General features: G+C 41.6%; 1 protein-coding gene across 5 annotated transcripts in view; it reads left to right on the top strand.

Annotated features, from left to right (window-relative positions):
• The window catches only part of FARP1 (FERM, ARH/RhoGEF and pleckstrin domain protein 1), a 277,276-nt gene that overhangs the window by 93,196 nt on the left and 160,815 nt on the right, over positions 1-23,265 (top strand). The gene's annotated exons all lie outside the window — the stretch shown is intronic.

The following is a 23,265-nucleotide window of genomic DNA, read 5'->3' as shown; positions in this document are numbered from 1 at the left end:
TCGTCCACTCAGGGTCATTTACCTAATGGTGGCCAAAGTGGGGCAGAATTTATGTCTCCCGCCTCCTTGTCCAGGGTTCTGTCAACTGGACCATGGGGCACTCTCAGGGCGGTTTTGTTCAAGAGAGAGAGTGCTTTCTTCAGCTTAACAGAAAGTCTCTCCTGGGGAGGGAGAAGGACAAATAACTACAGAAAGCCCTCAGATTCACACATTAGTGTTATTCAATGTAATATAAGGTTCCTGATCAACTGAGAAAACAGACTAGATTGGGATAATTGTGTTGTTAATTGTATCTGTATTTTAATGTTAATAGTCTGTATACTATTAGAATAAGAAAGTTAAGAGTAACTTGATTGTCAGGAAAATTTTTCAGAATACTTGCTGGAACATAATTTTGGTCTGTCCAAACTTCTTGATGATTCAGTGTGAGAACAGAGCTGAAAGAAAATTGGTTTATGCAGTATCACCCAGTAACTTCAGATTCCAAATGTGGCCCTTATCTAGTTGATATCCAGATGGGGGTTAGTAGACTCAGTCTAAGGTTCATGACCTGAACTTTTGTTTACTTTCCAAAAGATGGCATTTCCCAAGAGTAGTATCTAGGATTTGATGTTTGGAGACTCTCCTGACCCACTTCCCCACCACACCACCCTCAGGCATGCACACATATAGGGACATGGTGGTGATTTTATCACGTGACTTTGACATGAGTCCGTAGGCAAGCTGTTGGTACCCAGCAGATGTGCAAGAGAGCTGTGATGGCAGACAGGTCGGCTTGGTCTCTTGGGTACCACAGAATGCTCGGTACCTCCGTGTTCACAAGCTGCTGCAGATTGTGCCCTCCAAAACCACCAGACGCTTCTGTACTTTGTACTTGCAACACTTTTGAAGACTTTTATCTTTCATCTCAACCCAATTAGTTGCCTTTGCCTCTTGAGGGTCTGAAATTGTGTGTAAGTCAGTATTAAAGACAGCATCCAGTGATAATTTTTAAAGAAAGTTATCTGTTAAGCCCACTCTCATATTCAAGTCCACGACTCTGTGAGCCATGGTGATAATTTATACTTCAGAGGAATATATAAAAGCCTCAGAGTCTCAGGATATTATTTTTAGAACCCTTCCAAATTGTTTGACACCGTTTTTCAACTTGATTTTGGCAAGCATTGGACCCTTGAGATTTTAAAGTAGCTTTTATCAAAAGAACACCAGCTACTTGGTGAAGAGGAGGTAGAATTCCAAAGGTTGGCACTGACGCTGCAAGTGTGTGGAGTGGGATGAATTCATAGCTGTATGTTGATTTAGGCGGAAGCAGAAGTGATTCTTAAGCCAAGTTTGTTCAGCAAGGGAAAATGTAAAGTTTCTAAGCTTTGAAAAGGGTGCTTGGGGAGATAAAGTGATGTGAAGCATTAAGGAATGTTGTTAAATTTTATTGGCCGTGGCCCTCAGTGGAGACTCCTAGCCTCTATAACCCGGTGATGGTGGTGGTGGTGATGCTGAAAAAAAACATCAGTAGCTACTGTCGACGGTGTATTGCTGCAGAGGACTTCTTGGCCGCTGTCTTGGGAAGTGACCATAGCAACCCTCTTGAGCTGGGTATTGCAATGTGACTTATCAGTGAAAAAACTGAGATTGAAGTCAAAGATTTGATGTGAGACAAAAACTGGATTCAAATCCTGCTTCTGCCACTGTTTAACTGTGACCTGGATTTTGTAAAACGAGGATAATAGTACTCACCTCAAAGGGTGAGGATTAAACGATGTGTAATGTGTGTTTTAGTGACATGTAGCTTTCACAGTAGTGCAGGCTGTGGCTGCAGTTGCTGTTTCCGCCCGAGGTCACATAACCAGGAAATGTTGAGCTCAGTTTCAAACCCAGGTGTGCTTTGCTCTTACCTTTTGATTTCAGTCCTGCCTCAGTTTACAGCAGATTTTTGGGTAAACTGGGCCATGCACTCAGTTTTAGGTTTGCTGTAATGAGTACAGGCAGAATTTCTGGGTTTGAGGTCTGAACTCACTGTCACGTGAGAGCATGCATGCACACTTTGGATGAGGGATATGGAACAAATTGATGGTTTTGTCTCATTCTTCACAACACAGACTGGGGCTCATCACGGTTATGCACAGCTTTGAAAACAGCACTTAATACTTTTGTTCATGTGATCATTCCACTTGTGTTCTGGGAACAACTCCGCTCACTCACCTGTTGTTATGGGGACCCCTGAGTTTCTGGGCAGTGATGATACGAGTGGCGTCCCTGAAAAGCACTGTGTCCTCCTGCCTTGTCCTCAAACAGCCACCATGTAATGGCACGCTAACATGTGTCATCATTGGAGTCTGTGGCATCTTACATTTTGGGTTTGGAGCAAGAGATGAGTGTTCGAACCTTAGCTCCACTCTTCATAGCTGTGATTCTGAACAACCTCCTTCACGCTGGTGAGTCTCAGTTACATCCATTGTAAAAGGTGGATGAGAATACTAGCTGTCGACTTTTGAGCTAACAGTGGTGCCTGCAGAGGGACTAGGTGGCTCGTGTGAAATGATTAGCCAATTCTGGGTACCGAGAAGATGCTCAGTATAAAGGAGGTGTTCTCTCTCGGTGCTTGAACATGAAGCTGTCGTCAGCATTTTGTCTGTTGTATTTGTATTAAATCTATTAATGAGAAATGTATTCTTCTGCCTCTGTTGCTCTAAATGCAGAATGAGATTTAAGCCAAATAAGCCAAATGCATAATGGTTTAGCTCCAGTCAGCTGTTTATACATTCAGATTCAGCCTCAGCATAAATGGCCTTTCCATGAATCCACCAGAAATTGCTGAGTGTTCAGGATCTTAAGCTCACCGCTGGGATTAATTTTTTTTTTCAACAGACTGACTGTCTAGAGAGTATCCATGATTCTATAAATGAGAACATATGTTAGGGTAACCGATGGCAGTGGGGAAATGGGAAAAGTAACCATGGGATTTTCAGGAACCACTTCGCGGAGAAAGGCTGCTGACGTGGCCACTGTGGGGGCAAAGAAAAAGATGCATTTAGTACAAAGTTCCTTTTGTGGCACTCTCTTTGTAAAAAGATTGTTTGCATTGAGAAGCAAAGGAAGACATTTTTAGGTCTAGAAGAAATTTTTTGAAACAATGAGTTTCCAAAACCAGAGGGTTTAGCTTCATTTGAGAAATGAGATTTTGAGTGAGTAAGAGGAAGCAGGCGAGGGGAGTCTCTTCCAGCCCCCTTTGGCCACCCCAGATAAGCTCAGTAAATAAAATTAAAGTGTAGGAAATGTTGATTTTTGCAGATTTCTTATGAATGCAAAAGAAGTTGCAGTATCATAAAATATTGTTTGGCTGATAGGTTTAAAATATGAAACAGTACTCATTTTAATTGAATTGCCTTTCATGGATGGGTTTTGAAAAATCTTGGTAATAAGATGGAAATGTCTTTTGTTTATTGCTTCTTTTACAGTCTTCCATAGCAAATTTCTTTCATAGTTAGTAAAGGTGATATCATATCTTCTACCTAATAGAAAAAGTACTCTTCAGAAAATCTGATTCCTAGCTCATGACTGTTCATGATGTTTGTAGATTTCTTAAACCATCCATCAGGCAGAGAGCACGAGGGAAAGATCTGTTATAACCACGGGAAAAGGATGTGCGTTAGAAACATTTAGTGGGAACTGTAGACCATTGTTTGAGTATTAATGAGCCTTCTTTCCACCCCTAAAGTTCAGAGCCATCTATTTGAATATTAGGTGCATCATTAAAACGTAAAGCAACAACCCTTTTGGAGGGCAATTTGGCAACAGGTCAGAAATCTTAGAAATGTGCATCGCTTTGCTCTCTAGAGTCTAGAATGCTCTCACAGAACTACTAGAAGGAAGAAGCCCGTGGAAAGATGTTCATGGAGGTGATGTTAATAATAAAATAAAACCTTAAGTCCACTTCAATGATTGTATATTCATATGCAGAATTCTACATAACTATTAAAAAGTTGTTAAGTATTTTTGTTGCAAATAAAATTGAATACCTATATTATACTATAGCTTAAATAATGAATCAGTATTTGAAATCTGAGGGTTTGGGTTTTTTTTTTTGTATTATTCACAATTCGTGAAACCATGGGAGCTCATTGAGATGTTGGCTTGGTAGAGACGGCGTAGAAGGGTGGTTGCCAGGGGACTGGAGGGAGGCGGGGATGGGGAGTTAGTGATTAATGGAGACACGGGTCCAGTTCTGCAAGATGAAAGAAGTTCTGGAGGTGTATGGTGATGATGCTTGCGTAACCATGAGAATATGCTTAATAACGCCACCGAACCGTCCACCCCAAAATGGTAAATTTTGTGTTACGTAACCGCACCACAAATTCTTAAAAAAGGAAATGAAATGATAAAAAGAATGATGGATCATAATTAAAAAAATTTTTTGTGTATGTGGGCATCATTCACCCCTGGGAAGTTTTGCTTTCAGAAGGAAACTTTAGGTTTCAATGATAAACATTTTACTGTGCATCTCATAAAAGATCAAGTTTTTTTTCCCAACCTAATTACTATACCATTATCACACCTAAAATACTTAACAGAAACTCCTTACCATCACTGAATACAAAGGAAGATTTTTTGCTTAAAAAATACAATATTTATTCTTCTCAAATTCTTCAAGCTTTTTTGGAGATAGACTTACCATCTGTGTGCTTAGAACACCACTGGCCTTGGCAGTGTTCTGGAAGTTTTCAGACATGGTAAGATTTTATGAAGAGGGAGGGAGAGTGTGATAGGATTTGCTAATCTTTCTAACTGACAGAGTCTAATCATGTCAAATTAAAAAACAGAAAAAATGAAAATGAGTATATGTGTATGTATATATATATGCATGACTGGGACATTATGCTTACACCAGAAACTGACACATTGTAACTGACTATACATTAAAAAAAATACACTTTTTTTGGTCCCCTTCTGTTTTCCATCACCTTCTCATCCTCCCCTGCCATCTTCCTGCTCTTTATATACCTGTTCGCCTCCTTTAAAAAGTGAAACTGTAATTGATGCATGGACCACGATGAAGATATCCAAGCTATAACTTTTCATCTATCAAATCCTGATGTTTTACTCATTTTTGACCTAATGACCAGGACCTGATACAAGCAGGTTGTGAAGGCCTCCTAGTCTCACTATGCTTTTTCCTTTAAAAATGCTCAGTAAGAGTTTGAGTTTATACAATCACTAAGCAGAATGGTTTCGTGTCAAGATGCATCAAGACATCTTGATGACGCATTAGGCCACTTGAACCTCCTGCTTACTTATTTGCCATGTTAATCAGGTATCTTTTAATTTGAGAAGGTAAAGTTTCCAAGAGTACAGGTTAAAGTGAAAAAAACCTGCGTGGTTGTAAAGACGGTAGAGAAAGAAGAAAACCAGCGGCCTACGGGGCCGCTCTCCTTCCCCGCCAGTGATCTAGTTTCTTGCCCTCGTGATTAAGTGGCAAATTCTAGATCAACCCAGTAACGGTGCTGTCTGGTAGGATTTTTCATGTGTATTTGTGTGATTTTGTTTGTTTGATTTGAGGATTTAAGATGTGCTTGATTTCTGGCTTTTGTTGTTTTTTTTTTTAAATCAGCAGGCCCTCTTTGCTAGTCTATGACAAGTCTTAGAAACGTATTTGGGGGCTTGCGTGTTGCCTGTCTTCATGCCCACCTGCCCCCCAGTGCCAGGCCTCCCCCAGACTCAGCCCAAGGGACCAGAGGTTTGTACCCCCAGGGTTTCTGGCCACAGTCAGCCCAGACGACCCTCTACACCTAGTTTCACAGGGTTTGATTATAAAAATGGCAGGGTTACATTTTTAAAATTAATATTCCAAGAAGGTTTCTTGAAAACTTGACCTCTTGCACACTTTACAGAGAGAAGAAAAGAGGGAGAGTCTTGGTATTTGAGCTGGGGCTTGGCTTAAGCTTCAAACCAAAGGTGCCAGTTGGATGGAGGGGAGGTGGCCTGGGGAAGGTTCCAGGGGCCACAGAAATGGGAAATTAAAAAATACCTGGAAAGGGTGTCTGTGTATACGCATGGGTGGATATATGTGTCTCCATGTATATGCATGTGTGTGTGTGTGTGTGAGAAGTGCTGTGTGTCCTCGGGGTGGTTACACCTCTGAGCCTCAGTTCCAGCGCTCATAAAACGGGGGAATTGGAATAACTGATCCTTCAGGAGTCTTTTCTGCTTTTAACCCTTGGGGCTGTGGACTCTGTTAGATGTGTAAACTCCTGCATCTGCTAGATGGGCAGCCCGTTTCAAGGAAAATTCTAGTATAACCGGTCCTTACGCTGGTTAAATGCAATTAAAAAAAACTCATCAAGCTTCATGATTCATTTTTTTTACTTCATTGTCCACTTGCGTTCTGAGTGCCTAACTGCCTGCTGCAGGGAAGGGATGCTTCTTAGTTTTAATGAAATTGTTGGTCTCTTCTGCCTCCAAAAGAATATTTGTGTTCCCAGTGTTAGCTGGTTGAATAAATTACAGGGCTTCTTTCCATATTCTTATGTATGACTCTGGATACTAACATAGTTGCCACCAGTGGTTCTGGACACAATGGAAAAGGCAAAATACATTCTTTTGTGTGTTATTTACTCATCACTCATCTGTCTTAACATATAGAAACCTTGTCTTATATGTTAAGATGTTCTTCACCATGTGTTGCCCATTTACTGATGAAACGTTGCATCATTTGAAATGTCTCTTTGCTCCCCTTCCTCTGTTCCGTTTAAAAATAAACCAGCATGGCCACCTTCATCCACGTTGAGTTCAGCCATTGCAAATATTTACTGCTTTCCACATGAAGGATGCGAGCAGATAAAAGATCAGAGTTATGGTACCCAGAGGGCTGGAACTCAATCCAGCTCAACCCCCGGCCTATGAAGGCAAAACATGAGTGTTAACCTCAAGCTTGCCCACGGTGCTTGTTCTTTGAAAACTGCCGGGACTCCCTCCTTCCCCACCTGCCTTTTTAGGCCCCTGTTCTTAGAATCCCTGGTGCTTCAGCTAGATCTGCTTTTTCACGTTTTCCTAAGGTGATGAGTTCTCACATGAAAACTACATTCTGCCTCTAATCAACCTGTCCCGCCAAGAAGCTGACCAGTGTTTGGCATTCACGTTTCAATCTGCTACTTGCCAGGTTGGCCAGGCCAGAGCAGTGTTAAACGAGGCCACAGACAGGTTACAAAGAGTCAGTTCAACACAGAGGCGGGAAGAGAGACTTGTGTTAACATTTACCTCCTGCTCTGTTGGGGGCCTTTATAAGGGTATCCTTAGACTCAAGGATGGGCAGGCGTGGCAGTTCCCTGAGGGAGGGTAGGATTCTGAGATCCCCACTGATGTGGTAGGAATCAGATTGATGCTGATGGAGTGTGTGGCTCGGGTGGTCTCATGCCTTTGTTCTACAGGTGAGGAGGCCTGAGGCAGAGGGAGAGGAGATGATTTGCTCAGGGTCCCAGAGGGAGCACTGGTCCTCACCCATGGGTGACTCAGCACCAGGGATTTGTTGAGAACTGGCTCATCCTTGGGGAGAAAAATAATCTGTCTTCCAGAAAAATGTCTATCTCCTTTCCAGAAAGAAATCCTGGTGTCCGTCTACCTTCACGTCCCATTTAGGTATAACTTTTTATTCCTTACCCTCAGCATCACCTCTGTTCTTTGACCAGAGAGCATTCCTCCTCGTAGATGGAAATCAGCTCCCATAAATCTGTGTGACTGTGGACTTTTTTTTTTTTTTTTTTTTTTTTTTTTTGGCTGGGGAGCTTTGCTTTTTGCTTTGAGTAGAATGGGGATGGATGGAAAAACCGTGTGTGGGAAGGAGTTTGTGGTGCTGGAGGGAAGAACATTGATTGATGTTTGTAGAAATATCAGTTTGTAATATACATGCTATCTTTCTGACACATGACATGCTGTGTAGGGGTTGGGGGAAGACAGGAAAAGAAGCAACACGTGGTTTGAATTTCTCTGTGCAGATGATCCTTTGAACAGCCCTCCTTGGGCTAATTTTGCTTCCTCCAGGTTGATAACACGTTATTCTGATTTGCCAGTGATTCCTCTTCCCCCCAGCTCCAACTGTGTGATGTACAACACACGTGGCTTATTTTAGCTACACTTAAGCAGCTGGAGGGCAGCTTGTAAATGATTTCCCTCCGGGGCTGGGTTAGGCAGTCAAGTGTTTTTCCACTTAAGAGCATGGAAAGCTGAGTTCGTCAAGAAGGACTAGCAAAGCTCTCTCGTTAAAAAAGAAATGAAAAGATTGAATTATAGTTTTAATGGAAACTAGTCATTCCAAACATATATGTTCATGGAATTTGTGCATTTTGTGTTCAGTGCAGGTAACCTGATTGCATTACTAGCACTGAGTTAGCGTGTTAAAATGCCATTTTGATAGGCTAGTCTCATTTGAATTTTAGTTGAAAATGTTTTCAAGAAGTTGGAACAATGATAGAGGATAATGAATAGTCAGTCTTTCAGACCCAAGTTTAAGTTACCAGATCATTCAGTTACTGTTCATTAGGTTGTAGAGGTACTGGGTGTTTTTTGGAGAAGCCAAATATTGCCATGATGTGATATGAACATATAGGCTTATAAACATTTATGATGAGAGGCATTTACCGAATCTTCTTTTTTTAATTAATTATTCTTTTTTTTTTCTTTAGTGGAGGTACTGAGGATTGAACCTAGGACCTTGTACATGCTAAGCATGAGCTCTACCTCTGAGCTATACCCTCCCCCTCACCAAGTCTTCTTACTAAGCATCTCAGCCACTTTTGCTGGTACTTTCCTAATTATAGTTCATCTTAAACATTGTTTTTATTTACAATGTTAATATCCAGAGAGAATCTCTGGCCATCTCCCAAGATGACAAATACAAGGATACTTATGACTGAATTGGCTTTCTAAAGAAAAATTAGAAATGACTTAAATATCCATTAGTAGGCCACATCAGAAGATGGTATATTTAAACCAACACTGAGTTAAAGGAATAAACTCCAGTTAGAGAAATCAACATAGATTGATCTCAAGAACATTGTTGAGTGGCACAAGGGTCTGGTTTAATTTATTTTAAAAAGTTCTACCTACAGTTCCCTACATTTCTGTAGATCTGTGGATGTGTGTTTTAAATAGATTGGAAAGATACATGAAATACAGGTTAGTGATTGATTCTTCAGGTAGGAAGATAGAAGGGGAATAATTTAGTCTGTAATATTGTTTTTCTATTCTTTAAAAATATTATTTGTCATTCCTTGGTGGTGGATATATAGTTTCTCTTTCATCATTCTTTGTGCTTGACCCTATTTTAAAAACTGTTGCCCCCAAATAAAAAAAAAAATCTATGCCCATTATTCGGAACTCATAAGCTATTGAACAACATATAGAAGAAAATAAAGATCTCTCATGATCTCATATAAAGTACATAACTTGAATACATACTTCTTTGGCCAGTCCTCCTTGAAGGAATTTCTTTGAAGGAAGAGCTTTGTGTAAGTGCAGAAATCTAGCCTCATAGATGTCCAACAGTCTGGAGTTGAAAAATCATGGCATGCTGGAGAGCAGAATACTCTCCGAGCCTAACATGGTATGTATCATCTTAGAACTGATCTCATGTTTAATTATGAATCTAAGCCTTTTATACTGTGACATTCTTCTGTTGGTTTTCCATTTCTTGTCAAGTTTTTTCCCCAACTTTTTATTAGTTATTCCTACCTGTTTTGGAAAGATACTGACTTGTGTTATAAGCATTGATGCATACTTGATTCTAACTTTGATTTAGACTGATTCACCAGTGACCTTGGGGACATCACCTCCCATCATTCGTCAATAAATCACCATTCCCTGAGCCCAAGGCCCTAGATGGGAGGATCAGCAGGGCCCAGGGTGGGTGCCTGACACCCACAGAGCCTTACGTCTGCTTGCCCCTGTCCTGCTTTCCTCATCTACGAAATGAAACTGATGATTCCTGTTTCAAGTCCCACAAGTGGTTTAAGGAGCACCTGGGGAAATGCCCTTGGCACTTACACAGCTCGGCGGAAGAGCTTCCATCTTCTTCTCACGTTTTCCCTTCCCATGAAAAAGGTCCATCTCTGGTTCCCCAGATACCTTACCGCATGTGCGAGGCCGGGGCCTTTGCACGTGCCGTTCTCTCCTTCCAGGACGCCTTTCTTTCATGCTCTCCCCTACTTCCCTGCTGCTGTCTTGAAAACAGCTCCCCTTCCAAAGCTTGCTCACCCAGGATCTCATGTGGGAAGTCTGTGTCCCCTCTGTGTCTGAGATGTGCTTTGTTATGGAACCTGCAAAACAGTATTGTTACTACTTCTTCCATAGCACTATACCTGCCAGACTGTAGTGCATTAATGGAAGGATGCTTAGTTAATGTTATAATCCTACTAGGTGCCAAATGCAGGCCCTGGCACATATCAGGTGCTCAGAAAGTGTTCGTGGAAGTGAACTATATTCAAGGCACTTGGAAAAGTATGCAATGCTAAGCATGTGAAAGGTGGTATCACTGAGCATCTCTGAATGTGGTGTTTTGAATCCCTGGGCATGTCCAGGTGTTACACTGGACAATGAACATGATCTTTTTGTGTTGGCAGTGTCCCTCACAGCATAGCACACTCACACCTGCTCGTGAATTTATGAAAGTCCAGTGAATTCACACCCAGCTCTCAGGCATATAACGAGGTGATTTTAGCTGTGCCTCTCCAGGCTCCTTCCAGTTCTTAGTGCTGCATTCCAAAGGTGTTCATTTCAACCATATTTTCAAGAACACATGAACCCGGGGCTCCAGTGCTGCTGGAGGCCTTGGGTCCTGTGAGGGCGAGGATGCCAGCTCAGACTCAGTCCGAAGACAGAGGCAGACAGAAACGTTAGCTCCGTGTGAAAAGCAGAGCTAATGGTACAGATGAGTCGATTTTCTCTGTGGCACATTGTAAAGTTCTCTGCCCTGCCAGAATAATCCTTTGATTCCCAAGAGTGATGTTGATCATTCTATGTGACAGGAAGAATAAGCTAAAAACTACCAAATGACTTCTAAGTGCTTTTTTCCATTTTTTTTTTTCCTAGTGTGACTGACTAATGAGGGCAAAATTGGTGCCCAGGGGCATGAAATTAATAGATGCCATAAATCAGGAGAGAGACGTGGTGAGAATAAGTGACTGACGGGCTAGTGTTTTATCTGAGACGGTTTTCCAGCTCACTCGAGCAATGATGGTCATGTTATTTGATCCTTTTTCTGTTTAGTCCATCTGGAAGGCAGCAAGATGGGGTGGGGGTGGGGCAGGAGTGTTAATTTTGATGTTAAAGATCTGGGCTCAGGTTCCAGTTCACCCCGTCTGGGGCAGGTTTGCTCTCTGGGCTCCAGTGTCCTTCTCTATACAATGAGATTAACAACCCCAACTTTGTCCTTTGAAGGAAACCATGTAGAAGGTGCACCAGGGCCCAGCCTGCCGCCCACACCAAATTAACATCAGCTCTTATTACTGCAGTTTGAACATTAACACAGGGCTTACTCATTCACTTGCCTGGTGGAGAAGCCAGGGTCTAGGTTAGCTGTGAGTCACTCTTTGGAACAACCACCTTTTGGAAAGTTTTCTGAAGTCACAGATTTCAAGCCAGTTTCCAGAATGTCCAGATATTACATGTAGATTAAAGAGTGAAAGCGACCCCAAGATACTCTTTAATTATTAATAAAACCCATCATTGAGGGGGGGGGTATATAGCTCAAGTGGAAGAGCACATGCTTAGCGGTCCTAGATTCAATCCCTAGTACCGCCATTAAAAAATAATTAAATAAACAAACCTAGTTACCTCCCCCTCCAAAAAAATAAAAATAAAATAGAGCAGGGCTCAGCAAATGTTTTAAAAAAATGAATTTTTTAAAAAAATTAATAAAAAAAGTCCATCATTGAAAACTATAAAAAGATGGAGGAGAGGCACAGAGAAAGGGGTTATTTTTTTACGAGGCATTCAACAAATTAATATTATAGTCAGAAAAAATATCTTCACATAAACAGCACATTTTAGCCACAGGCTCATTCCCAAACAAGGGCCTCTATGTTTTTCTTTAAGAATCCCTCATGCTCAAACCCAAGTTGTCCTTGGGGCTTGGCTCGCTATATCACAGTTGCTGCTTTGAGAGAACTTGGCCTCTCTGCCTCCATCTGGCTGTTGGTGTGGACATGGAAGTGTGGGATTTGTAAATACAGCCACTTTTCCCCTCAGTGATGATGTAAAATGCCTTCCAGAGCCTGGCTGCCTCGCCCCAGACTTTTAGCTCAGACCTGTATTGGCTTTGCTCCAAGGCCTCTGTTGGGCCAGCCCCTTCCCATGCTAGGACTCCAGCCGGGCATCATAAAGGGCCCAGGGGATGGCGGCTGAGCGGGAGAGTGGCGGGGCGGGGGCCGTGTAGATCCTTCCTCAAATCCAGTTTTTTCACTGTGGGAAAGGATTCCACTACATTAGGCTCGCATGGGCTAAAGGGCTGTGCCTCTCAGTTCACAGGCCCTCAGGCAAGGTCAGTAGAACTATGACAGGAATCCAAGTAATGTCTGTGCCCTCACACAAAGGACTCTGGACTCTGGTTCACCGTGGCCTGTGGTGGAAGCCGGTATCTCGTCACTTCTGACTGCTGTTTTCTTGTCACGTTCGGTCAACCTGCCGGACATCTCACATCCTATTTCAGAATGAAATGGAGAAGCAAGATTCCGGGAGGGGTCAGCAGACAGCAGCTCATAGCCTAGATCCTGCCCACTGGGTAGAAATTCTTCTGCTTTTTTTTTTTTTTTTTATCAAAAAAATTTTAAATTGTAAAATGCACATACCATGAAATCAACCATGTTAACACGACTGAACTCTACACTTAAACATAGTTAAGTGTATTTGCATCATGGGGCAACCAACCTGCAGAACTTTTTCATCTTGCAAACCTGTAATTCTGTGCCCTTTTACAGTTTTAAATGGGTGAAAAGTAAAGAGGAGTATTTGATGACACGTGAAAATGTGAAATTCACCTTTCAGTGTCCATATTGAAAGTTCGGTAGGAACACAGCCCTGCCGTTCATTTACCTGTTGTCTGTGGTGGTTTTCCTGCTGCCGTGGCAAGTTCAGTGCTTGTGATGAGACATCTGGGCCAAAAACCCTAAAATAGGTACTCTGTATGGCTCCTTACTGAAAAAGTTTGCCTACCCCAAAGCAAGTCTAATTGACTACAGGGTCTGTTTATCCCTTCCTACAACTGATTTAAGATACTCTGTATATAACCTTATTGTACATCTGTAGTATTTAATAAATATTGCTGATTTATTGGCCCTATGTTTTAATATTAAAACAGTGATAGAACCCACTCCTATGACCCAAGATTGTCACCCCTTACTTTGAATCAGTCAACCCCATAGAAATGAATCGTCTTCACTTGAAGTTCTTATGATGACCTTTGCAGGCGAATATAATGGGCTTCTTTTTTTACGCTTTCTCTCTTTAATTATCCGTGAAAGGGGATGTAAGTGGTTACATGGGTATCACAAATGTAAACCATAAAATCCTAATAGATTATTTGAGCGCAAGAGGAAAATGAGCTTGAATTGGAAAGCCCTCTCCATTAAATTCAGATGTTAAGCAGGGCGCGCCCAAAGATGATTTCAGTGACAGGGTTTCAAGCCTGTGCTGTTAAAGTGGCCTCCTACACCGCTGCCCTCCAAGGTACATGGAGCATTTGTTGATCTCTACTTTGGGCAAATGAGGTTCAGAAGAGATTTGTCAGGCTCTGAAATGTACAGGGGTCAGGACTGCGGCTCAGATCAAGACCCAAAGGTGTAGATATGGGCATACTCCCCAGAAAGAATTCTGCTTTTATAAAACTTCTATAAATCCCTGAGGTTTGCTCTGTCCTTTCCTAAAGACTCTGTTGTTGTCTTGATGTGGGCCATGCACACCTCTCCTCATGGTTGTCATGGTTCCTCAAGTTACTCTCTCCTTTCTCCCTCTTACCCTTTTTTCCTCCTGTTTCCAACTTTTGTGTAACTGAAACAGATCATCCCAGTTATGTCCTTGGACTTGGAGGTGGACATTGACTTAAGCCCCCTGGAGCTTAGAAAATTCCATCGTCATTTGGGGGCATTCACATCCCCTGATGTCTCATCAGGCTTACCCTTCCTCTTGCCAGAGACCCTGTTAGTTCCTATAAATCACTAAAACTATGTATATGGACACCTAAGAAAGCCAATTAAATTTTTTCTTTAAGAATTTAAAACACACAAAAGTAGACACCTATGTGCTCGTTCCTTGTATTCAACAATTAACATTTGCCATATTTACTTAATTCACCCACCTACCCACCCATCCGTCCTTCCATTCAACCGTCCAACCTGTTGATCTATTTTATCTGTTGAGCCTTTTAAAAGTAAATTACAGACATCAGGATCTTTCTCTCTTCTTTTTTTAAATAAAGTTTTATTATAAGTAGATAACACATGTCCATATGTAATGAGAAGCATCCAGCTCAATGAATTTTCACAAAGCTTTCACTTTTAAATGCCTAGAGTGCATCTCCAAAAATTAAGGATATTTGTGTAACCACAGTACTAAGAAACTCAATTTTAATATGAAATTCTTTGGACAATGAGGTGATCCAGAGCAGGAACCTTATCCTTCTTATGGGCCAACCTGATATTTAAGTTTCCAGTGACTGCTTGATTCTTCCCCTTGTTACTGTGTGTTAAAGGAGGGGTGGGGGGAAAAGATTTTTTGTAACTAAGTTTTTATTTAACTAAGTTGATATCTGAATCATATTGCCTGAGCGAGTAGGAGGGTTGATAAAGAATCTGCTTTCAAGTAGGAATAAAAGTAAACTATTACTTAGTTAAGACTTACCATGGACCCAGCTGTACTGTTTCTAAGTTAAAGCCTTTGAGAACAGGTAATTTTATAGATGGGGAGCTACATAATCAACATTGCCAGGTAAACTCAGGGTTGTTTTTTTTTTCCAAAGGCATGTTTCACATTTGACCACTCAGGAAACATGTAATAAGCCATAATAACCCTTTCCTACTGGGTCAGGCTTCATCACAAGTCTCTATGGAGATTGAGCTGTTTGTGTATCTTCAGTTACACATAACTGGTAAATCTGACAAATTGTGTTTGGTGCATATTTTTCAGGAACTCCTGTAGGCTGCCCTGAATTCTCCATGCGGACAGTACTAGGTTGCACATCTGGTTTTAAGCATGTGTGTACATGGGCTTTGTTGTGTCTTGGTTTTTAAACTTTATGTGATTTGCAATGCCTCAGTGTATTTTTCTTGGAAGAGCCCATTTTGTTAATGTTCAACATGATGACTGCACTCCCCTCCTAGAGGCTGGGCGCTACGTGGGATCTCGAGAGTTCCTTTGCGTTAACAGCTGTGTGCATGTGGAACTGATGAGTTCACAGATACCAGCTTCATGCTGGCCTAAAAAAAACCCGCTAGGGAATGATGACGGACTGTAGTTACGGGCACGATCTGTATCAGTCATATAGCCCACCTGTGAATATTGTCGCTCTCTAGATCAGTTACATAGCTGAATTTCTTATTTGATGAGAACGATTTTCTTAGTCTGAGAATTGGAACAGCTCAAAAACTGAAACTGAATGTGTTTTTTAATTTTTTGGGCCATTCATTTGAGGCACTATATAGAGACAGTGTGCAGAACACAGTGGCCTAAGATCAGAAGGTCAATCCAGTTTATGAATCTAGGAAGCTGCCCTCTTGTAGGAGTAACTGTGAGTCACACAGTTGTCCTCTGAATCAGAGATCATGAAGTAAGAAAAGACACATCAAAGTTGTTCAGGCTCTTTTTGTGAATATGACTATCAGTTTTGCTGGTGCCACAGTAATTTTCCAAGTCACAATGACAGAAAAGTTGAAAACGGCCTACTTAAATTATTCAAGGAAATGGAGCTGTTTCTTTCATTCAGAAATATTTGAGAGTCTGCCCTGGTTTAGACACTGTGCTGATAGTTGGGGAAACGGTGCTCAACGAAAGAGACCTGGAATCTGTCCTCAGGAAACCTAGAGTTTGGAAGAAATGAAACATTCTACAAACAATTACACAAGAGACCAAAATTTTTCAGCTATAGGTGACAGCGGTGAAGGAACCATTTGGTGTCATTTGCTAAATGTTAACAGTTTGCAGAGTCCATCTTACCAGCCAAAGACGAGAACATCATAGACCCATCTTGCGTTGATGAGTGTATCTCATCTCATGCTAACGAATACATATTGTTTTTAAAACACAACAGAATAGCCCTTTTTATGCACTCTAAAAAAAAACCCAACAGTTATTACAGGAAATAATTTTAATTAAAGAGAAAATTATTTTTTATTGAGTTATAGTCAGTTTACAGTGTGTCAGTTTCTGGTATACAGCACAGTTCTTCAGTCATACGTGAATATACATGTATTCATTTTCATATTCTTTTCCACTATGAGCTACTACTGATATTGACTATATTTCCCTGTACAATACAGTATAAACTTGTTTATTTTATACATACCTGTCAGTAAATCTGCAAATCTCAAATTCCCAATTTATCCCTTCCCACCATCCCCCCACCTCCTGGCAACCACAATTCTGTATTCTATGTCTGTGAATCTATTTCTGTTTTATATAAAAGTTCATTTGTCTTTTTTTTCTTTTAAATTCCACATATAAGTGATATCATATGGTATTTTTCTTTCTCTTTCTGGCTTACTTCACTTAGAATGACATTCTCCAGGGACATCCATGTTGCTGCAAATAGCATTATGTTGTCATTTTTATGGCTGAGTAGTATTCCATTGTATAAATATATCACAACTTCTTTATCCAGTCATCTGTCAATAGACATTTGTTTCCATGTCTTGGCTATTGTAAATAGTGCTGCTATGAACACTGGGGTGCAGGTATCTTCTTGATTTGGGGTTCCTTCTGGGTATATGAGCAGGAATGGGATTGCTGGGTCATATGGTGAGTCTATTTTTAGTCTTTTGAGGAATCTCCATACTGTTTTCCACAATGGCTGCACCAAACTGTGTTCCCACCAGCAGTGTAGGTGGGTTCCCTTTTCTGCACAGCCTCTCCAGCATTTATCATTTGTGGATTTTTGAATGATGGCCATTGTGACTGGTGTGAGATGATACCTCATTGTAGTTTTAATTTGCATTTCTTTGATAATTAGTGGTACTGAGGATGTTTTCATGTGCCTATTGGTCATTCATACGTCTTCATTGGAGAATTGCTTGTTTAGGTCTTCTGCTTATTTCGGATTGGGTTGTTTGTTTTTTACTTATTAAATCATATGAGCTGTTTATATATTCTGGAAATCAAGCCCTTGTCGGTTTCATCTTTTGCAAATATTTTCTCCCATTCCATACGTTGTCGTTTTGTTTTACTTATGGTTTCCTTTGCTGTGCAAAAGCTTGTAAGTTTAATTAGGTCCCATTTGTTTGTTTTTGCTTCTATTTCTATTGCTTGGGTAGACTGGCCTAGGAGAACATTGCTGAGATGTATGTGAGATAATGTTTTGCCTGTGTTTTCTTCTAGGAGGTTTATTGGGTCTTGTCTTACATTTAAGTCTTTAATCCATTTTGAGTTTATTTTTGTGTATGGTGTGAGGGAGTATTCTAACTTCACTGATTTACAGGAAATTTTACCTTGGGGGTCAACCCATGACCTGCAAGCTCTTCATTTTTCCTCTTAATTCCTTTCTTGACCTTCCTTTGTGTTTGGGAGCTTAAGGAGTCTTTATAGTTCAGTCTTCAACTACAAATGCATGTGAAGAACTTCACTTAATAGCCTGTAGTTTGGGCAACTATGTAATGAGTTGGTAGTGGCTGCTTGGAGCATCTTGTTCAGAAGGACTTGGAGTTTGAGTTCGGGATCAGAGGTGCTGGGCTAGGTTAATGATGTCTGCTGCTGAGATGCCACAGAGGCTACTCCTGGATCTGAGCTCTAGTCAGCTCACATTTCAGGTATAATGAGTGAGGATTACAAGGAGTGGGCTGAGAATGGAGCCATGAGGGCAGAAAGAAGACCCCGGCTGGACTAAGAGAGGGTACCAGACATAAATACTTTCCATTTGGGAAAGGCCCAGGCCACACCTGAGTGTAAAGTATGCAAGAACCAGGGCCCGGTCTGATTTTTTCCCCCATAATAGTGTCTGACCCATAGGCATTCGGTAAGTATTTGTCAATTAACATTGAGTAAAATTGTAAAGGTGGTTGCTTATTTAGCTCCTGTGAGGCAGTGAATACTGTTTTGTGTGCAGGGAAATTGAAATTCCGAGACCACACCAACTAAGCTTTGTGAAGGCTGTTTCTGACTTCCAGGAAGGAGTTCAAGGTCAGACCGTAGAGGGACCAGCAGAGCAGGGATGTGAACGTAGGTTTGTCTCCTGACAGAACCGGTCTTCTCAGTACTACAAAAGGACACGTGAGAGTGATGTGGGCTAGTGGCAGGTTTTAGCTCCTTATAATCAGTCTCTTTGTTTAAAAACTGGCAAGACCTACAGTTTTACATGGCTAGGGATAAAAAGGACGAAGTTTGTGAGATGTGCCTCCTAAGCCTGGTCACTTCCAAGGAGGTGTGGACCCGAGGAGGTTTCCCTTCAGCGTGAACACTGTTTCCACTAATGCTCATGCGTTTGCTTCTTTGGGTTTTTTGTTTGTTTGTTTGTTTTTTGCCTCATCACACTTTATTTAGATGGCATCTGTATTAGGCGTGGTCATTTTTTGTCAGTGTGATCTCTATAGGGAAAAATTTAACAGATTTGACAAAAGATAAATGAGGGCACAAGATATCCTCAAGATAGACAGGCAAATTTCTTGGCAATTTCTCAGGGTGGTGGGGGGAAACATAGACACACACGGCTTAGAAAACACACTGCTGACTGGCCAGGTTTCTCTTTGTCTGAAATGCAGAGCTTCACAGACTCCTAACTGACGTCAGATTTCCCCAAGCAGGAGAGACTTAGGGAGGAAAGAGATTGTTATTTATTCATTCACCACTACTGGGGAAGGAGCTTGTCTCAAAATTTTTGCTTAAAAGACTCTATTAGCATAGAAGCAGTCTTCTTTTAAAACTTTTTTCCTTATCCCTCCCTTCCTTCCCCGATTTGCCATTCCTGCTTCATAAGATCAGAGAATCCCTGGAGGGTCCCAGTGAGAGGATTCAACCTAAACGTTAAGCACTCGCAAAGTTGTTGCTAAGCAGCTCCCACGCCAGTCTTGTCCGTTCAGAATCGTACACGTCAGGAGAAGGGTACCAGTATCATTCAGGTAAGTAAAAACCTTTAAAATCATAGGCAAATTTGGTATTCAAATCAATTCATTTCTCTTACAAGGTTTGAATTTAGGTCAGGTAATAGGTCCTTGGCTATATCGCCAGTTGTTAGTTCCCAAGTAAGATGATTTCATTAAGCAGCAATCTTCAGCCACACAAAGCTGTGCTCGTGTTTCCATCCTTGAATTAGTGAATTAGCTCATGATCCATGCTACATCCACCTGGCGAACACCTTTCGAAAGGAAGGAACGCTGCTACGGCTGCGCAAGGTCGTAGGTGACGCTGACTGGAGTGTCTTGCGTGTGATCCTGTAGTAAGTTAATGCCTTAACCTAGTCTCTAATGTGAGGGGTTTTACAAACCACACTAACAAGTGGATTCGAGAAGTAGACTTAACACACTCCGCTGTTGATGCGTGCAATAAATGATCTTGCTTGCACAGAAAATGGGTATGTGGGTGTTGTTAGGGAGATAAATGAGATGCAGTCTGCCGTGAGTTGACCATGGTGGAAGTTGGATGATAATTCGGTACATGTTTTAAAATATTCTGTAGTCAAAAAAAAATTAATGGATTTAATTATGTTTCCCTCAAGGCAAAATTTGACTTGTTTTTAGTAAGGAAAATGCTTGTCTGAGCAGAGGAATTGGTAACATTTTTAGGTTTTGAGAGGAAGTTACTTCTCCCCCCACCACTTCCCGCCACTTTTCCTTTTTCTGTATCTCTGAAAGACTGAGCTGAACTGTGGTGACAATTAGTTAATATAAAATGTCCCACTTTCCCAGCGACTGGTTGGCGCTGGTGGCTGAACAGTGTCAGGCCGGAGCAGAGAAGAAGACCTTAGACTGACGAATGGCTGACGTGTAACCTCCTGGTCACTTTCTGGGCAGGAGGCAGCGTGATTTGTGACGTGTTTCAGCACCGTTGAGAAACACAGAACACTCTTTCATGCGTGGACCTCCTAAGGCACTTGAAAAGCATTTTCATTGTGAAGGTGCAGAGTTCCGATCTGCATGTTAAATTAACAAGAGGTTGAAGGAGACTGGATGTAAACGTCAGAAGTCCTAAGTGACGCTGGCAGTCCCTCCTTCCTTTTCCTGAGGCCTGCAGACAGGTGGAGTCCACTTTGTTTGATGTCGGCTGCTCAGTTGGCTCATGATGGCAGGTCCGGCCGGCGCGGATGTGGTTAAGCATACCTGGAGGCCAGACTGCCGTGTTCAGCCCTCCCTTGGTTAAGGTAGTTGATGGAATGGGGACCCAAATGCCAAGGATGAGACCGGTTTCTAGACTATTGAGTGTTTCAGAGTCTCTGAAAAAGACTAGAAGAAACATTGGCTCTGGCTGATTTTGCCTGGGGTGTCCAGGATTTGTAAGCAGTTGTAGACCGAGTTCCTCCTTGGGCGCTCGCTACGTTCTACTCTGCCTATTTTATGCAGTTGTTGATTCAGACATTACAGCGTAACTGTCAAGGAGAAATGGCAGAATCTAAGATTATACGTCAGCCTTGATGGCAAAAGCTGTGTGGGGATACTGCTCCAGTAAACAAAATAGAAGACCTTAACTAGCTGATAAATACAGGTGTCCCCCGATTTCTGAAAGCTCAAGTTAGGCCACTTCACTTTTACAAAATATCTACGTTAGTACCTGTTTTCATGAACCAGAAGAAATCCAAACGAACTAAAGCATGGGATACTCTTCACTTTATGACATCTCTTTTTACGAAAGGTTTCGTCGGATCACATTGCTTTGGGATAGCAAGGGAAACTTCTTGCCTGTAGTTGTGTCAGGGTAAAGGGAAAATGGGTAATTTTTTTTCCTGTTTTAAAACTGTCTTTCATGTTATGTTATTTTTCCAGTTGGTTTTTTGTTTACGAAAGAACTAAAATAAGTCGGCTTTCTGGTATTCAAAAAGTTCCAAAGATGGAATTTTCCTATGCCATGGTTTAAATAGTGCAAAGGTTTAAACAGTGGTTAGGTTCCATGATGTAATTGAAGACGATGTACTATCTCCCCATGTCTTTCCCAAGACCTGATGACAGCTCCCAAACCCTGTGCAGAGGAAGGGGTTTCTCACTGCTGCCCCACCACCCACACGGGGTATATTTCCAACAAGGCGGGCATGACTGAGAGGGAGACGGAAGTTGAGATGGGGGAAGATTCCAGTAGCTGCTCACTTGTGGGATTATTTGCTCTTCTGTTCTAATTTTAAGATTTTCTCATACTTCTTTTTGATGGCAAAAGCTAATGGATACAAAAGCCTCAGCATTATAAATACAAATACTGATTTTGTTCAAAGTGATTTGGGAACTCAAATCAGGATACAGTCCCAGAGCATATCTGGGCTCTTGGATTTCCTCTGGAAAGAAAGATTTTAATTTTACTCTTCTTTTGTAAAATGATGATCCATAGCCACATGGATCGATCCCATTTGTTCAATAAGCACTTTTCCCGTGCTGGTTGCTGCCCACATACTGTGAGGAGGTGGGAGCTGGTGGTCCAGGGGAGTTGAGTGAAGGTTTGTCCTGAGCACCTCCTGGCTGCAGCCTTGGGGATAAGTTCCTGTAGTGGTGGCAGGACTTCAGATGGATTTGGTACAATGAATCTGGTTTCCTTGGGCAGACTTTGGGCACATGGCTGCCTTTTCAATTTCCCAAGCAACCAGGCACTTGGATCACTTTCCAGGTGATTCTGACGTGCAGCCAGGGTTAAAAACCCCTGACTTGGCAGATACAAGGATGTGGTTTTAAATTGAGCTTAAGGGAAATATTGTGACTTTTAAGAAGGGCTGTGTTTTCTCCCACGGGTCCGTAATGAGGCTTTAATGTGAGCACAGAGACGATGTGAAAGCTTTGTCTAATCCATGTGGTCGTTTCCAACTCTGTCTGCATGTTGGCATCCCCCCAAGGGTTCTTGAAAAATACAAGTGCTTGCCCCCACCTCCCACCCTTGACTGACTGTGAGGGGCACAGTCTGGGGCTGGGCAGTGGTGCACCACATGCATGAGAGAGAGAGAGAGAGAGTGAGTGAGTGAGTGAGTGTGTGTGTGTGTGTGTGTGTGTGTGTGTGTGTGTGTGTGTGTGTGTGTGTGTGTGTGTGTGTGTGTGTGTGTGTGTGTGTGTGTGTGTGTGTGTGTGACTCTCCAGGTGACCTTAGCATGCAGACAGCTTGGATCCAGTGCTTTATTTCAGTCTTGTCCCTGCGCTCATGGTGTGTAGCTACTTGACTATTTAGATCATACATTTACTGGCATAACTACTACTATCTGTTCAATAAACTTACATTAAAACCCACAGGACTTGTCAAAGCTACCAATTCCTAAATGTACTTTCAGCACATCCTCCATTCTGGTTTTCTGCCCCTTGGTTTAATGGACTACATTATAAGTTTAAAAACATGCCCTCGTGAACATTTTGGAAGACTTTTTGATGCCTATCATGACTAGGCGGCAATATTTCCCTTATCATTTGGATGTTATTTATCCACATAGACAGCATAATAAATGAATGGTAAGTTTAGATATGCACTGTGGAAAAACATTCTAGCAAACTGCTCCGACCTTTGAAATTTGTTGCTTCAATTATGATTCTTTGAATATTTTATAGCTCCCAAAGAATGTCAAAGTGGTGTTTATTTTTATTTTCCACATTGATTCTCTTTGCTGAGAATGTTGAGATGATCAGTGATGCGGGAGTGGAATTTCTCTTTTTATTAGTAAAATTTAATGTGTTCACTGCTCGCATATGCTGTTGAAACAGATGCCACACAGTGTGAGGTGACAGCAGTGCTGACAAGACTTCCTGTGACGAAGGAAACGTTCTGTGTCTGTGCCACCCTGGGGCCACTTACAATGCAGCTCTTAATAAACTAGAACGGGAAAGAATCAAAAAAAGAAATATACATGTATACATGTCTGTGTAACCGAATCACTTTGCGTTGCCCTTGGAATTAGCACAATATTGTCAA

This window comes from Camelus dromedarius, chromosome 13, assembly GCF_036321535.1.
Source record: "Camelus dromedarius isolate mCamDro1 chromosome 13, mCamDro1.pat, whole genome shotgun sequence".
NCBI classification, from domain to species: domain Eukaryota; kingdom Metazoa; phylum Chordata; class Mammalia; order Artiodactyla; family Camelidae; genus Camelus; species Camelus dromedarius.
The sequence above is the reverse complement of the archived record's forward strand: the minus strand, read 5'-3'. Positions and strand labels throughout refer to the sequence as shown.